Here is a 14,935-nt window from a genome sequence, read left to right as displayed (position 1 = left end):
TCCTGTCCATCTCCATCTGTCTGATAAATCAATCATGAAGCTAGGATTAGGAATCCTCCATAAAAAATAAAGCAAAAAAGTAAAAAGCATTAACAAACAAGTAATTTTTTCAGCAACGGTAGCAAAAGTACTGTGCTCCTCCTACTGATTGGTTCTCGCTCTCTTTTTTGAGAAGAGAGTGAGAACCAATCAGTAGCAATCCAGCTGTCCACGTCACATATGTATCTGCGGACGTGGCAGTTCGAACCCCCTTCTAATTTACTGTGTGGTTAAACCGCATAGACTTCTGGGCATCGCACTGATGCCTTTTCTTTAATCTGGACTGCCTTTACAGCAGTCAGATAGATACTTTCTAAAAAAAATAAAAAAATTAAAAAAAAAAAAAAACCTGGAACTCAATGAGCATGAGCAGTTCAAGTTCTGGGACTTTGTGGACTCACTCAGAAGCACAACATCATTATAGTGTTACACAACATAACACAAACAAAATATTAATACTTTTTTATTTATTTATTCATGTCAACTGTCTACACTTTCATCTTTTTCCTGGGAGGGCTGCAGTCCCCTGCTTTGTAAGTTTGGTTACTGTTTCTCATTTATTTTAGTGGAAAACGGGTAATTACATAAGTTATTATCTACTGAATACAGCTTTACCTATGTTATGTTTTTTGTTTTTTTTTTAATGAAGGGGTTATCACATGGGTTGTTTTCTCATTCTAATTTTTAGGTATGTTTATACATAGTTTAATAGTGTCAAGTAATCATATAGTATGATTTTAATAGTTCAATAGTTTAATGAAAGTTATTTTCAGAATAGTTCATTTTATAAGTTAGTTTTCTTTTTTAGTTTAATCTTATTTACAGTTAATATTTATGTTCAGGTTCACTTTGTTAGTAATGCCATTTTCCAATGCTGACTGCTTGCAGTTATGATTTTCTTTTATTTTTGCTTCACCTTTTTTCATTTCAGTTTTATTAAGCTTTGTTTCTAGAGGTTTGAATTATGTGTGTATATTTCTTTTTGTGTACTTTGAGTGTACATATTTTTCTGCTTTCATTTTTTTTTTTTTTTTGCTTTGCTGCGGATGTGGTTGAGTTATGATAACTAGTTACAGGGATAGAATCTTATGGAATGGTTGATTCCATCCAAAAAGTGGTGCTAAATGACAAATGATGTGCACAGAGTTGTGGTAAAATATCTGCACTCACATAAATGGGTGCCTGTTAGAAATGCATTTAAAAGTGCAATCACACAAATGTGAGTAATGTGATTTATTTATTAAGATTAAGATTGCTGTATATCAGTGTACATATCTTACTCTGTGGTATAGTGATCTTGGAGTTGTAACAGCGGTGGGTGAGTACAGCCTTACACCCACCACACCACATCACAAAAGCATGCTAACCCTAACCCAGTCCCTTCCCTTAACTCCAACGCTCTCTGTAACACATGCAGAATCATGCCACAAAGAACAGTACACAGGCAGAACACTAAATCTATCCCCTTACCCAGCCCTTACTCTAACCCTAACCTAGAAATACTCACACACACAGTTCTTCCCACTAATGCTAATACTTTCAGTATATACAAAAGTTTTGAAATGAAAATCCCAAACTCAAATGCACTCAATCTTCCTTCTTTCAGCATATGCAACATTTGATAATGACAAATCTCAACAACTTTTCCAAGCAGTTCACTGTATTGAACAACTGAAGATTCGGCCGAATTAACTATGAGCATCTATAAATACAGGCCTATATATGTGTATGTATCTATTCACTTTCTTTCTTTCTCTTTCTGCTTCTCCTGGTTGTTGTGTTGTGTCTTTTGGCTTTTCCCGGTTAGGGTTCACCACAGCGGAACTCCGGTCCGCTAATGATTGGCAGTAGATTTTTACGTGCTGAGTTGCCGGCCCTGATGCACAACCTTCAACGAAGGTACGCCCATTCACGCATGTCTCCACACAGAAGATGCTCTAGCTGAGAATCGAACAGGACAATGTCTTACTGTGAGGCGACAATGCTACCACAGCACCACCACCGCAGATTTCTGCTTCTTCTGGTATTGCTTCATATTATTATCTTTCTTTGTTTCTTGCAGATTCTAAATATTATATGCCTTCTTAAATGATCTATTTGGACCCAGAAGAGATCTTTTTTAGCTGTTGCATTTTTGTTTAGCAAAACAACTTAGTAAATCAATATTTAAAATACAGTTTACCACCTCTACTATACATCTGATGTTTCTCTTCATCTAGGGTATTCGTGTTCATAATGTATTTCCAAGCCTTATCGAGTCAGTTGGACTAAAGAGCTGAACAATAATATGTGTTGACACTGCAGTGCAGAATGGGCGGGGTTGCACCCCTTGGTGTGTTGTTGCCTTACAGAGAAAACGTTAAACTGAGGTCCCATCTGTTTGAGTTGGTAGTAGCTCAGGTGGATGTAAAAGATCACATGGCACTTATTAAAAAGAATTGAGGTCCTTTATTTAACACAACATAAAAAAGATTATTTACAGATTTACATATTTACAAAATGTACATATTTATATGTGTATGTATGCACACTCACACACACACACACACACACACACACACACACTGTATATATATATATATATATATATATATATATATATATATATATATATATAATATTATTATTATTTTGCTTATAATATCCTCATTGTTATTCCATAACCGTAATCTAATTTTTCACAATATATGTGCCAAAATCCATTTCCCACTGAATAAAATTTCATCCAGTCTTTCATTCCAAATAACCATGCGATAAGAACACTGCAGAACTCACCACCAATAATGGAACACACCTTTATTAACAGACAAAAACGAACGATGAGCGCTTTCATGTACAAAGTACGCTTCTTCAGATCTACTGAACTGAATTCTCATCTCACTTTTTATACATTCAGGTTGAAACCAATTAATCACATAATCAATCAATCATCACATTAAAAGACAAATTCTCTCTAAGCACTTTATAAGAAGCATTAAAAGTTTGTTCTTAAAGAAAAGAGGACTAACATTACCAGTAAGATGTAGGATGTAAAATAGATATCAAGCCTATAACAAATAAAACATATAAATCTAAATAATATATATGTGTATATTTATAAATAAATATGGTACCATATTGTAAGAAATTTATAAGCAATTTATCTAGACAAATCTAAAAGAATATCTATGCATATTCATATATAAATATAAAAAAATCACATAATAAATATGAGTAAAAATCGTATCAAAAAATCATATCAAAAAATATATGTGTACATAAATATGTGTATATATAATATAATAAATAACAACTATGATATATCTAAGAGTAATCATGAATAAGAATAAATATGCATGGTAATAATGATGTATATAGATATAAATACATGGATGTATATATGTATCATAACATATTTAATTTATATTATACAACTAAAACCAAAAGTAGGTTAAAAAATAGTCATAAAAATCTAATAAGACACCATATCAGCTATGTATAGAATATATATATAAATATATGTACTATAGAAATTCCTTATATATAGTGGAGTAAAATAGAAATGGCACAAATCAACCAAATGAATAAAAGAGTAAGAAATATATATATATATAAACACATAAGTAGAATAGGATTTAAAATATATTCAGGAATATATAAGTCAAATAAAAAACATATGAATATGGATATCATATAAGCAATATATTGGAGGCATAAAACATTATTATTGAATCATATGGCTATTCACTCATAAGCCCTTGCTTCCAGAACAGGTTTTAAAGATATAGTATGGTTCAGGCCAGGGGGTAGATGTGCCCCCATCCTCAGAATCCAATCTAGTTCTGTAGTGGCCAAATGGTTCACATTACCTCCCCATCGCTTATTCATATGTACAACTTGTAATATCCTGAAGCTAAACATATGTTGTTGATATTCAGAAATGTGCCTAGCCAAAGCATTTGTCTCTTTGCATTTCTTGATATCATAGATATGGTCATAAATCCTTTGTTTAAGTCTCCTTTTAGTCATACCTATGTAGAATACGTCACATTGTTTACAGGTTGCTAAATATATCACATTTCTAGTATCACATGTAGTATTACATTTCGGAAAAAAGGTAAAGTTCATACTGGGATGTGTAAAAGATTGTATTGTCGTTATATATTGGCACATATTACATTTACCACATGGAAATGTTCCTAGTCTAGGGACTTGTGTATAATGTCTAATGTTGTGCCTATCCTCTTTAAAACATAACATCCTTTTCAAACTAAGAGAATTCCTAAATGTAAAACTAGGTCTAACTCCCACTACTTTTTTAACTGCTTCATCTAGTACAAGAATATTCCAATTAGAGTTAATAATTTTTTGTAGGGCTTTGATATCATTTGTATATTTCATGGTATATGTTATATCCCTACTAAAGGTTCTATTATCACACTTAGTATAAGTCCTATTAATATGTCTATCACATTGTTCTAAACCTAATTCTTGAATCTTTATTCTGTTAACTATTTGTGCATCATAACCTCTCTCAATGAACACAAATGTGAGTAATGTGATTTATTTATTAAGATTAAGATTGCTGTATATCAGTGTACATATCTTACTCTGTGGTATAGTGATCTTGGAGTTGTAACAGCGGTGGGTGAGTACAGCCTTACACCCACCACACCACATCACAAAAGCATGCTAACCCTAACCCAGTCCCTTCCCTTAACTCCAACGCTCTCTGTAACACATGCAGAATCATGCCACAAAGAACAGTACACAGGCAGAACACTAAATCTATCCCCTTACCCAGCCCTTACTCTAACCCTAACCTAGAAATACTCACACACACAGTTCTTCCCACTAATGCTAATACTTTCAGTATATACAAAAGTTTTGAAATGAAAATCCCAAACTCAAATGCACTCAATCTTCCTTCTTTCAGCATATGCAACATTTGATAATGACAAATCTCAACAACTTTTCCAAGCAGTTCACTGTATTGAACAACTGAAGATTCGGCCGAATTAACTATGAGCATCTATAAATACAGGCCTATATATGTGTATGTATCTATTCACTTTCTTTCTTTCTCTTTCTGCTTCTCCTGGTTGTTGTGTTGTGTCTTTTGGCTTTTCCCGGTTAGGGTTCACCACAGCGGAACTCCGGTCCGCTAATGATTGGCAGTAGATTTTTACGTGCTGAGTTGCCGGCCCTGATGCACAACCTTCAACGAAGGTACGCCCATTCACGCATGTCTCCACACAGAAGATGCTCTAGCTGAGAATCGAACAGGACAATGTCTTACTGTGAGGCGACAATGCTACCACAGCACCACCACCGCAGATTTCTGCTTCTTCTGGTATTGCTTCATATTATTATCTTTCTTTGTTTCTTGCAGATTCTAAATATTATATGCCTTCTTAAATGATCTATTTGGGCCCAGAAGAGATATTTTTTAGCTGCTGCATTTTTGTTTAGCAAAACAACTTAGTAAATCAATATTTAAAATACAGTTTACCACCTCTACTATACATCTGATGTTTCTCTTCATCTAGGGTTTTCGTGTTCATAATGTATTTCCAAGCCTTATCGAGTCAGTTGGACTAAAGAGCTGAACAATAATATGTGTTGACACTGCAGTGTAGAATGGGCGGGGTTGCACCCCTTGGTGTGTTGTTGCCTTACAGAGAAAACGTTAAACTGAGGTCCCATCTGTTTGAGTTGGTAGTAGCTCAGGTGGATGTAAAAGATCACATGGCACTTATTAAAAAGAATTGAGGTCCTTTATTTAACACAACATAAAAAAGATTATTTACAGATTTACATATTTACAAAATGTACATATTTATATGTGTATGTATACACACTCACACACACACTGTATATATATATATATATATATATATATATATATATATATATATATAATATTATTATTATTTTGCTTATAATATCCTCATTGTTATTCCATAACCGTAATCTAATTTTTCACAATATATGTGCCAAAATCCATTTCCCACTGAATAAAATTTCATCCAGTCTTTCATTCCAAATAACCATATTACATAAAATATATACTTATCTACCCATCTCACATATTCTTTCTTCTTATTCTTATGATATCAGTACATAATCATATTCATATCTATATTGTTTATGTCATTAATATTCTCAAAAACATTTTCTTCACACAACTTATTCCAGAATTTCGTAAATCTTTGTCTTTGCTTCCTCATAAAATAAACACACTCTTTCAACTTTATTTTTATCTTTTTATATGGAGTACTCTCCTTTACTGGCAACTTACTTATTGCCAGTCTCCATAGGGAATCCTGACACTCTACTATCTTGGTACACCACAATTTCCCTTCATTAATGACTTTTATCACTTCTTCTGGTAAATTTCCATATGAGTTTACATAATAATATTTCTCAGCGCATTATTATACCACATCCTTCTATTTTTCTCTACAGCATCATTTTTTTTATTTTTCCATGTTAGTATTTTCTTGATAATTTTTAATGTCTTCATTAACATATTTCTTTTTCTCTTTTTCTTATTCTCGTCATCTGCCTGAAATTTTTGTACTTATATTTAAACATTCTCACTGCTGATTTCTCATTCTCTTCCTTTACCCACTTTAATATTTTGTAAAAGTTAAAAGAAGCAGAATAAACAACTGGAATTAGTAACTCCAATTCCTCTTCATCCTTGCTCACATAGAACACACCTCCTTTCACTGCATTTAATATTGGATGCCGTATGAAAACAAACAACAATTATACAATTTCCTTTTCATATTTTTGAGGGCTCAAACAAACATTTAACATGCATGCTATTTTCCCAATAATACAAAATTCACCAAATAAAACTTTTTTTTTCCTGAATGCTAATCAATATTTCCTCCACAGAAGACATATTTCTTTCATGTCTTTTATCAGACCCTCCCATTACATCATAACTACATAATTTTCCCAAATGTTATTCCTAGCAAAGACTTTCACCACATCATCCAAACCCTTACTTTTATTTTTATTCAAAGTCATTCCCATTTTCTTTAAATAACCATTCAGATAAACTATCACTTCCCTCATCCATATTTTGTTCTTAGCAACTAAAACTATATCATCTGTCTTTGTCAAAACTACTGGAATAACTACCTTCTTTTGCATTACATATCTAGCATTTTTTGTATTCATTACCAGTACAAACACTATTTTACTTGTGGGACATCTTTGTCTTACACCACACTTCATGCATATTTATTTATTCAGCCACCCATGAACTAACACTCTCACTCTATTATTTTGATATGCTGACATGCACACGCTCCTAATTCTATTACTAGCTATACTTCTCCATAACATCCCACAAAGCATCATGTTGTACTGTATCAAATACCTTACTAATATCACCTATCATAAGTTTCACATCCTCCCTTTTACTTATGCAATCATCCACAATTTCTTTTACAAGCAATTCTTGACATCCTTTCCCATTTATACCATATATACTTTCTTCCATAATATACCTCATTCCTCCTTACATTTTCCTCTGTATTATTCACATAAAAATGTATAATATAATGGGCCTCCAAATTTTTATTTCATTCTTCTCATTTTTTTTCTTATAAATTTTAATATCCTACTACACAACTCTTCATAAATAAACCCTTCCTTCAACCATTTATTCAATACATTTACAAAATACTTTATTTGCTAGTCCATTAATTCCTTGTACATTATGCCATCTGGGCCTGATAATGAATCAACATGTGCTTTCCTAAGTACTTCATCCAATTCACTAATAGAGATTTATTTTCCAAACTCTTCCTTAACTTGTTCTGAATTTTTTTTTTACTTTCCATTATTTTCCTTCGTTTTCTTTTTATATATATTTTCCATATACTAATAATGTGCTTCTTTTTACCTTTCCTTTTACATTTTTCATTTCCCTCATTATACTAGTATCTTCCTTTACTATTTTATCCAAACAAGCAAATACCTCCTCCTTTCTCCCTTGCAAATCAATTTTTCTCAATGTCTTTAATATATTTCTTTTTCTACATCATAATACTTTTGTGTTATTCCCTGAATGCTCTGATACATTTCTATACATTTTCCCATGCTTCACTTTGTCTTCTCTTCTTGCATCATCCTACCACTGGAAAAAAACACTTTTATACTTCTTTTTAAATTCAAGCCACCATTCAGTCCAGTTTTGATAGAAGTCCTTCATGGTTATGATCCTTCCATAACTGCAGTACTTCCCACTCTCTAATTTAATTCCATAATTTCTCATGTCTTTCTTTTTATTCCCTTTCCTATTTTAATATACTCCATTTATTCCATCAGCTCCAGGTCTGAAAAACATGTCACAACTGCATCAGCATCTGCTACCCCAAACCTTCAGATAATATGAAATAATCAATTTCAGATCAAAGTGTTCACTTCTATAAGTCCATTGACTTTTGTTCCACACAGCTAATTTACCACATTTTATCACTTCCTGTGTTTATGCATCTTTCCTTTCTTTTTACATTTCCCCTTAAGTCATAATTAAAGACCCTTCTTCTTCTTCTTCATTTTCTTTCAGCTGCTCCTATTAGGGGTTGCCATAGTGGATTATCTGTTTCGATTTCTTCCTGCATCTTGCTCTGTCACACCAACCACCTGCATGTCCTGTCTCACCCATGCAATTATAATTTTCATGTTAATTACCACATATTCTAATATTTGATTAAGCAGATTTTCTTTTTCCTTGCTAGTTATATATGCATATAATGCTGTAATTCTATAAACATATTCTCTCCACCTCACATCCACAACAGCTAACCTTCCTCCTAACCAATGTTACATCTAATATTTTTGTTCCCTTCCTAAGTTGCATACTATATTTCCACCCATAATTTTTTCTGTTTGAAGTCTTTTTTCATTTTTCACTAGTCTCACTTTTTCTACTAGAATAACATCCACATCAGATTTAGCACACCATTCCAGTATCCCTAGCCTTCTTACAGTGCTAATAATACTGTTCAGATTTACTGAAAGTACTCTAAACATGTTGCTTTTCCTTCTTTTTAATACTGTTCAGATTTACTGAAAGTACTCTAAACATGTTACTTTTCCTTCTTTTTAATGCTGTTTAGATTTACTGAAAGTACTCTAAACGTTGCTTTTCCTTCTTTTTAATACTGTTCAGATTTACTGAAAGTACTCTAAACATGTTACTTTTCCTTCTTTTTAATGCTGTTTAGAATTACTGAAAGTACTCTAAACGTTGCTTTTCCTTCTTTTTAATACTGTTCAGATTTACTGAAAGTACTCTAAACATGTTACTTTTCCTTCTTTTTAATGCTGTTTAGATTTACTGAAAGTACTCTAAACGTTGCTTTTCCTTCTGTTTAATACTGTTCAGATTTACTGAAAGTACTCTAAACATGTTGCTTTTCCTTCTTTTTAATACTGTTCAGATTTACTGAAAGTACTCTAAACATTGCTTTTCCTTCTGTTTAATACTGTTCAGATTTACTGAAAGTACTCTAAACATGTTACTTTTCCTTCTTTTTAATGCTGTTCAGATTTACTGAAAGTACTCTAAACATGTTACTTTTCCTTCTTTTTAATGCTGTTCAGATTTACTGAAAGTACTCTAAACGTTGCTTTTCCTTCTGTTTAATACTGTTCAGATTTACTGAAAGTACTCTAAACATGTTGCTTTTCCTTCTTTTTAAGTTTAGTGGAAATATTTTTACATTTTTGTTTTCTTATTTTTCCTCATTCTCCAACTGAATATTTTTTCCTGGGTTTATGTACAAATAAACTTTGCATGCACGGTATGGTGCAGTGGCCAAAAAGCAACCGTAATCTGAAAGAAACAAAAGCAACGCCAGCATTCAGTGTAGTCTCTGTATGAATAAATTTATTATCCAGACATTGTCATGCTTTACCCTGTAATAACAGAATAAAATAGACCGGTTTCAGCAAAAATGCCTTCATCGGTGATTTAAATCATGACAATGTCTGGATAATAAATTTATTCATACAGAAACTACAGTGAGTGCTGGCCTTGCTTTTGTTTTATTTTTTTTTTTCATTTTATGTACAAATAATCCTTGACCATCAAGATCAGATTTTTCACTGGCTAGAACTTCAAAAAACGTATTAGTATCATCCCTTCTCCTGATCTCTCTTCCTGCATGTATCCTCTCTCCTCATTTTTCTCTATATTTTTTCATCTTCTACAGTTTCTACTTCACCTAGTTCACCCTCTTTCCCAGATTCTTGTTGCCCTTGCTTGTATATGTTTTCTTCCCTTCCCCTTCTTTTTAATTATTTACTGTTTGTTCTTAACAACCCATCTAAAAGTGTCACTTTTTTTACACAACCTGCATTCAGGCACATGTCGTCTTGCTGTATGTCCTTTCTCCCCAAACTGGTTACATTGCATCCTGTCACAATCATTCATTAAATGAGAAAAGTCCCCACAAAAGAAACATGATTTAGGGTGGCCAGCTTATCTTTATGTTCCTCTGTGACCAGTCACAAAAATAATACTTAGCCAGTGTTTCACCATGTTTTTTTTTACTATTTCAAAACAGATCTTCACAAAACTCAGCATGCATTTTAACAACATCTTCTTCCATTTCATCAGTTCTAAACTATAAAGTAATATTCTTTTAACATTGAAGTTGCTACCACAAAACTAATAATTGTTCCTTGGAAAAATTCCCTTCTTTTGGTTTACACAGGTCAAGCAATGTCATCATCCATCCATCAATTTCAAATTTTAAGTCTTATAAAGTCTCTGGTCCCAGTATGTATCTTCTTATTCTTCTTCTTTCAGCTTTTCCCGGTTAGGGGTCGCCACAGCAGATCACCTGTCCGCTCATGACTGGCAGCAGAGTTTTACAGTGTCGAGTTGCCAGCCCGATGCCCAACCTTCCATGGAAAGCGTGCACACACACACACACACACACACACACACGCACACACACACACACACACACACACACACACACACACACACACACACACACACACACACACACACACACACACACACACACACACACACACACTCATCCCTAGGGCCAATTTAGAGTGTCCAATCCACCTATAGCATGTCTTGAATATCTTCAACTTTAAAACCCATAACAGTTACAAATTGTTCCATAGATAATACCCATCTATTACAGTATAATTTCTGTTCTTATTCTCAAGGTTAGTCTTCTCTTTGTTTTAATAAAACACTCTTACTTACAGTTTGTTTCTGCTGCTGCATAAGTTTTAGTTACTGGATTATCTGCTGCCACATAACGAGACACCTTCTCAGTCTGTTGCTGCATTCCTCTTTTACTTTTTGTCACTGCTGCATTCTATGCTGCCACATCATCTGGTTCCTTTTCTACATTACCAGTCTCAGCACTTCCAAAAAAGTTATCTGCCATCCCACCCAATGAAACAGCAGAACTGTCACCTGGATCATCCTGCTCAATTATTTTTAACAGAGCATCATCTGCAAGCCCTCCTGACTCCAGTTCAGTTATCTGAGTCACTTCAGCAGACTCACTTCCTTCCTTCCATCCCTATGGAGACAGCTAAATGCTCCTCATGTGTAACATCCACCTCATAGGAATCTTTGTTTACATTCTGAAGCTCCATATCAAACTAATTTTTCTCCAGACTGTTGTTTACACCTCCAAGCTCTGCATAGCTTTTCTCTTCTCCTCCATGCTGCTGCTTCCCTTAGGCCTTACTGCTGTAGGAGCCCTCCAGTGCCATGTAGCAGCTCAAAAGAATAGGCAAAGTTCTCCAAAGCCCTGGCTAAATATCCCGTAGTAATAGAAGTAACACCCTGGTTTCACTGAAAAGACTCCACTAGTCTAATGGGACTAACCTGGTCAACAAAAGATAAATAAATAAAAATAAGAAGAGCAAGTATCTATCCCAACAGAGGGCTGCCTCCCAAACATCTCTGATGCTCAGGTGAAGGCTGCCCTCTCCAAAGCAAAAAACACTGCTTCCATGGGACCAGATGGCGTCCCAAGTTGCGTCCTACATGAACTCCAAGAGGAACTAATCCCTCAAATAAAACAGCTATACAATCTCAGCCTCACTACAGGGTATGTGCCCACAGAATGGCGTACAGCAACAGTGGTCCCACTCCACAAAGGTGGAGCCTCTACGGACCCTGGAAACTATCGCCCCATAAGCCTGACTAGCTTAGTCTGCAAGGCTATGGAGAGGATCATCATGGAGCTCATAAACAAAGACATTGGGGACCTACAGACACTAGATCCTACCCAGTTCGGCTTTGTCAAGGGCAGATCCTGCCTTTTGAACCTGGTTGACTTCTTCAAAACAGTCACCAAAGCCATAGATGAAGGGAAGGTAGTCCACACAGCCTATCTGGACCTTGCAAAGGCATTTGACACAATACCCCACTCGGGCATCATAGATAAGCTATCCAGCTTAAATATAAACCCCTATGTCACAAGATGGGTTTCAAACTGGTTCAAAGACAGAACCCACAGAGTGAGAGTTGCTGGAGCCATGTCAGACTCGAAACCAGTCACAAGTGGTGTCCCACAGGGTTCTGTCCTGGGACCACTCTTGTTCGGTATATACTTTTCCGAGGTACAGGCAAATGTGGGAGGACTATGGCTCACCAAGTTCGCAGATGACTGCAAACTGGGCGCCATAATCAACTCTCCAGCTGACACAAACATCCTTCAAAAAGGTCTCACAGAAACAGATAACTGGTGCCAGCACCATGGTTTAAAGCTAAATGCCAAAAAATGTATAGTCATACCCTTTGGCAAAAACAATGTGCCCACAAATTACCACATAGGCGGAAACCCATTAAGTACAGAGAAAGTTATTAGGGACCTGGGGACCCAAGTTGATAGCAATCTCTCCTTTGAAAACCATATTGCCAAAGTGGTTAGAAAGACCTTCTACATAGCCCACCTCATCACAAAGGGTTTTACATCTAGATCAGGAGAGGTAATCGTGCCCCTTTATTCATCCCTCATCAGGCCCATCATAGAATACAATGCCCCTTTTGGGATGTACCTTACCCGACACCTGCAGCAATTATTAAGACCCCAAAAGTATCTCACCAAGAGGATCAAGGGTCTCAAACAGATGCCATATGCTGCTCGGTTAAAAAAACTCCAGCTCTAATCAGTTGCATACCGCCTACTTCGAGGCAATCTATGCCTGACATACAAAGCTATGTCAAATCCAGAATTAATGGACATGCTCCACCTCAGTAAATCTAAATCCCTTAGAGCCACACACTCGAGGGACTTGAACCTCAGCACAGAAATAAATAGAACTTGCTGGAGGGACAGGTTCATAACCCAGAGGCTCCCTTCGCTCTGGAATAGAATTCCAGTTCATGTGAGGCAGAGCACCTCACTGAATCTCTTCAAGAAGAATCTCGATAGGTGGATGGGGGATCGTAGGTTTGTCCCAGGGATTACTCCCGTGTCACTATTAGACAGAGGCACAGTAAACTAAACCTTAAAAAGGGCACAGTATACTCAAATCAAGGGGTGGCGTAAGCCATACAGAATCGGGCTAGGCTTATAATTGCCTCAGGGCAGATAGCCTAGTATGAACCTATGAACCTATGAACCTATAAAAATATATTTAATTTAGTACTGCAGTGTTGCTATCTAGATATTTGCATTGCCCTAAGTAAAAATTCAGTCCCTTAAATCTGATAAGCTCCTAAATTTACCACATTAAACATAGCTCCTTCTGTCATCCACAGACTGAAAATGCCCAGCCTTTAGCTATCTTCTAACCTTGCATACTCATATGTGAAGTCTGTCTTAGCTCCATCTTCACAGGAACACAGAATTAGTTGCTTTGCTGCTGAAGTCTCAGAAGTAAGGAACAAACTTGTGGCCGGTTGTGGCTTCTTCATTTGCTGCTTTTTTTCAAGTTGTTAAATATAAGGAACAAACTCCCCTTCATCAAGCCTCTCAAAACCCACTTTTAAAAACAGTTTAAAAACAACTTGTGAACAACTGGGTTTGCACTGGAGTTGAACCCCCACCAACACCACCACCACCATCACCATCTAAGAAGGAACTTCCTTTTGCCATTCTACAATCTATGATATCATTAAAATTAACAACCAGAATTAACTGGCAGAAACAAATACCTACAACATTCCAACAGTCATTGTTAAAATCAACAGCCCAGACTCCTTGCTGTTTTGATCTCCTACTCTAACCCCACAGCCACGACTGCACTTCTGTTCTCTAGAGAATCCCATTCACTGCATTCGGTTTGTTTGTTGGCATTATACAAATCTGTTCAGTGCCTTGTCATTTGAAGCTTTACTAACTGATTTCCATATAAATGTGTTAACTGTACAAAATGAAAGCCTTTATCTGGAAACTATGACAAGCCCTTTTTTAATATGTTAAAGGGGTATGTTGTTATCGAACATACACAATTGTTTTCTAGATTTGCTGCAGTAATATGTACATCATTGTGCTGCTATAATCACTCTAATCTGATAACTAAGCTTCAAGTTACATTAAAAAATGGGTTCCATAGTGCAGTGGTTATACTATCTGCTTCACATGCTGACTATCCTTAGGTTCATAGATTAGTACTAGGCTAATTGCCCTTGTGGGCCATTTTAAGCCTAGCCAATTACCCCATGCAATAATCAAACCCTGCACCTTGTGTTTGTAAGGTAAACACCTTAACCATTATGCCAGTAAAGCCATTAGTCTAGCAGAAGCTTAGGGCTGTAAGCCGTGGTACAGGGTTTGTTTCCCCACAAACGTTATCTTCTTACTGTATGACCTTGAGCAAGTCACTTAACCAGATAATGCTTGGCGGAAAATGAGAATTTGGGCTAGGCTTCTCAATGGTCCCTGTGGACTGTGAGCCT

General features: G+C 35.5%; 1 protein-coding gene across 2 annotated transcripts in view; it reads right to left on the bottom strand.

The window, feature by feature from the left end:
• The window catches only part of LOC122809120 (GATA-binding factor 1-B-like), a 182,275-nt gene that overhangs the window by 103,523 nt on the left and 63,817 nt on the right, over positions 1 to 14,935 (bottom strand). The gene's annotated exons all lie outside the window — the stretch shown is intronic.

Source organism: Protopterus annectens, chromosome 8.part0, assembly GCF_019279795.1.
Source record: "Protopterus annectens isolate FY-2018-M chromosome 8.part0, PAN1.0, whole genome shotgun sequence".
Lineage (NCBI taxonomy): Eukaryota > Metazoa > Chordata > Ceratodontiformes > Protopteridae > Protopterus > Protopterus annectens.
This window is presented reverse-complemented; position numbering and strand designations above follow the sequence as displayed.